Consider the following 4,049-nt stretch of genomic DNA (forward strand, 5'->3'; position numbering starts at 1 on the left):
TCTATGCATGCTGCCTTAATCGCCCACAACAGTATCCTACAAAAACTTTAGTAACCTGAATTTTTGAGCTCATAAGAGATTAGAGGTTTGGAATAGCTTTTTGTTGGTTTGTTTGGTTGGTTTTTTTTTTTTTTTTGAAACATTGATACTGTGATGTAGTGATTTCTAAGCAAACATATATCCTGACATTATATTTTAAAATAAAGAACAGCTAGAAATCATCTTCTGAAAGCTACTGAGAAAGGGGATTTGCAATTAGATTCATAATTATAGGACTTCCAGAGGCCTACAGTTATGGAAAAGTGTAACAATTTTGCCCAATGAATAATGAAAGACATGCTTCTTTTAAAAAAAATATTTCCTTGTACATTGGAGGAAAAAAGGAATAAATGGTAGGTAGGCCTAGGTTCTCCAGGCGTGGGGGACGCGCGGTAAAAACCACGGAGACAGCCTGTGAGAATGAGCTAGTCCACTTTATTGTGGAAATACACTTGATTATATAAGGTCGGGTCAAGGGAGGGGTAGGAATTGGGGCGGGTAAACTACGGGGCGGTAGTGGATAGGCGGAACTGTGCAGGCAGCTATGAAGTAGGCGGTGATTAAGAAAGGGGGCAGATTATGAGTTGGCTAAGTGGACGGAACTGGCGGGAAGGATAGCAACGGCTGGAAAAGGGAGATAACAAAGGCTAGGAGGAGGGGTGAAGGGAGGCAGCAACAATATAAAAGAAGAGACTTTTTATTTTTTGGTGAACCTTCTCAGTATCAACATCCCCAGAGTCTTTCTCATGGCCGTGTTTCTTAGACTGTATATGATGGGATTCAAGATGGTGGTACCATAGAAGATAGAAATTCCAAGGTCAGAAATAGAAAGGCATCCTGAAGATGGCTTTAGATGAGCAATGAAGACTGTGGAGTGGGGTGTGGGGGTATGGGGTTATATGGGAACCTCTTATATTTTTTGAATGTAACATTAAAAAAATAAATAAAGGGAAAAAAAAAGACTGGATAGAAATAATACAACAGCCAGATGCAGAAGACAAGTGGAATAAGCTTTCGACTGGCTTTCTGTTAATGGAATCTTCTAAATAGTGGAGAAGATGTAGGCACAGGAAACGATGAAAATAAAAGAGCAGAAATCCAAGACCACATTAATGACAATGGGCACAAATTTCTCCTATTAAGTTTTCTGAACAAGAAATAGCTAATAAGTCGGGGATGTCATAGAAGAACTGATGATCCACATTGGAATCACAGAAGGAGAAGGAGAAGATACCAGCTGTGTGCATCACAGAAGTCAGACCCCCACCCAGCCAAGACACAGCTGCCATCTGCATGCATGTGCCCATGTTCATGATGACTTCATTGTGCAGAGGATGGCAGATGTCAGTATATTGATCAAAGGACATTGCTCTGAGAAGTAATAGCTCTGCAGCTGCCAAAACAAAAAACAAAAACAAACAAACAAACAAAAGGTCTTGGGTGACACAGCCAAGGAAGGAGATGGAGTGGTTGTGGGTCAAGGAGTTGACAATGGACTTGCAGATTGTAATTGAAATGAGGCAGAGATCCATGAAGGATAAATTAGAAAAAATGCATGGGCAAGTGGAGGTATTGGTCCAAAATTGTAATCACAATAATGAGAATATTCCCAACCAGGGCACATAAGTAAATCATTGAGAAGAGCCCTGAATGCAAAATGTATGTATTTCGATTGGTAGAAAATCCCATTAGGATAAACTTAGTTGCAACTCTGAGATTTTCCATTATCTATGGCATAATCTTTTTAAAAAGAGGAATAAAACTATCAATAATGAGGCTTTCAATATTGAATATATAATGGGTTTCTACATATGATAACCACAAAATCAACTTAACAAAAAATTGCTTAATTCAGTGTATTGATTATCAGTCATCCCTGGTTAATTCAGTTTTATTGAACCAATTTAGCTTCAGTTCACATAAATATGCCATTATAATACAGTCTAATTATATCCTGTGAAAGATACTGAATGACTGAAAACATTCCACTGACCATAGTAAAATTTTTCCAATTATATTGATAAAACCAAATGACCAACTAACAACTGCTATATTGTATCCTACTCTGATTGTCCTTATACACTATGCTAAGATTAATATAACCTATTTCTGCACATTTCCCTATAATTTAAAAAGTAAATAATTCTGATAAAAATTAGTTTATTTTTAAATTTCCTCATCTACTCTGCAAAATCTTTAGCCCAATTTGCTCTCTGCAGAACATCACATGTAAAGTGGACCTCATAATTTGAAATTTTAATAGGCCTTTTAGATAATGGCTAATTTGAAATTTTTTTTCCTCCACACCGAAAACATGTCATTTATCCTCTTTATAACTTTAGTTCTATAAGATGCATGACCTGGTTGCTGTAGCTATCAAAGTTCCTATAATATATAAGCTGAGATTGTTGCTATCATATTCCACAAATTATTTTGTTTTATTTATAATCCTCTCTTTGATATTTCCCCTCTATCTAATAAGCTAAAAAATTATGCTTACCCCATAAGCTCATTTTTCTTTCTTTTTATTCACACTTCAATTATTTAAATGCCTGACATTATATACTGAACAGATATTCTATGACATTTTCCATATCTACCCACTCCTAGTTATCCTTCCTTTTTTCCCTTTATCCCTCCCATAAGATTAATATAAATTGTGTATTAGGGAAGAATGAATTGATGGCCAAGAGTTGGGACTAAATTCAGATGGTCTTAATGTGAAGAAGTAGTGCAGTTGGTGATTTCTTTGCAGTAGCAATTTGCCAGATTCTATTCTTCAACCTTCATGTAAATGTAGGAACATTTAAGAATATTCTTTACAATTCAACTTTCCGTACTCTCCCCTTTAACGCCTTCTTTTAAATAGCATACTCATTCTCTCTCCTTCATGGTGGAGAGTGGAAAATTACAGAATGTTTGTTGGTTATTGATTTAAAGAAATGATATTAAATAATTTCAATTAGAGGCAAAAGTTCACATATTAAGTAGAAAAATAAAGGATAATGATGTACTCTAGTCAAATATGTAAGCAATTTTGAGTGATTTAAAAATGTTTATAGTAATAAATTTTGATTTGAAATATCTCTGCTCCTGGCCTTATTAAAAAATATTGTGTATTCATCACAATAAAATCACTCACAGTCTGATTATTTGAGTAAAAAGTATTAGTGGTCATAAGTTGGCAGATTTCTAATTTATCTATACTTGTCTGTTTCTTTTAGTGTAAAGAAAATAAAATGGTCAGGGAAAATTACCTCAAAGGCAGCTTTTGGTGATGCTATCTGGCTCAGGTACCTACCAATAATATTTTAAGGGCTGAAAATTATACCCTCCTTTTTGTAAAACAAAAACGCATAATATATTATTTTAAATTTTCTCCCTCCATTACTTCTTAGCTACCTTTTATTAATTATTATTTCATTTAACTTTAGATACATTTACAGCTTAGTAAGCTACATATAAAAATGCATCACTAAAATTATCATATGATAGTCATTATATATACTTCAGAACCAAGATATTAGGCCAAGAATATTAAAAATCATACATCTTTTGTGTAATGCTTTAAGTTGAGTAGAAGAGAAAAGTAATGTTTTCCCATTAAAATCCATCTTAAGAAAAACCTGATATTGTTAACATTTAATAATTTGAGGACCAGAGAATAATATGATCTCTTTATATTTTATTGTTTTTCATCATTTGTTAAATAAGGAATTGTAAGTACTATTTTATTCCTCATATCACTTTTATATCTGAAAGTGAATTTCCTTCTAAAAGTAGTGACTTACTAGTGTCCTTGCAGGCCAGATGCATGAAAGTTCCACCTAACTTTTGAGACTCACTATCAGTAAAAATCACAAGGACAGAAGCAGATTGTCAACTTTCATTTCAATAGAGATCATAGTATGTGATGATTCTTCTGAAAACTCATATGGTGCCCACTGGCTTCCTCTATGTCTATGTTGGCAGAAACAGGGAAGCTGAAAGGCCCAACCATTTTACCTCAG

The 4,049-nt window shown here is 34.3% G+C and overlaps 1 pseudogene; it reads right to left on the reverse strand.

Moving 5' to 3' along the window:
* Positions 1 to 736: 736 nt before the first annotated feature.
* On the reverse strand, positions 737 to 1,764 carry LOC105746210 (olfactory receptor 14A16-like; annotated as a pseudogene).
* Between the last annotated feature and the right edge of the window lie 2,285 nt (positions 1,765 to 4,049).

The sequence above is a fragment of the Dasypus novemcinctus genome, chromosome 11, assembly GCF_030445035.2.
Source record: "Dasypus novemcinctus isolate mDasNov1 chromosome 11, mDasNov1.1.hap2, whole genome shotgun sequence".
NCBI classification, from domain to species: domain Eukaryota; kingdom Metazoa; phylum Chordata; class Mammalia; order Cingulata; family Dasypodidae; genus Dasypus; species Dasypus novemcinctus.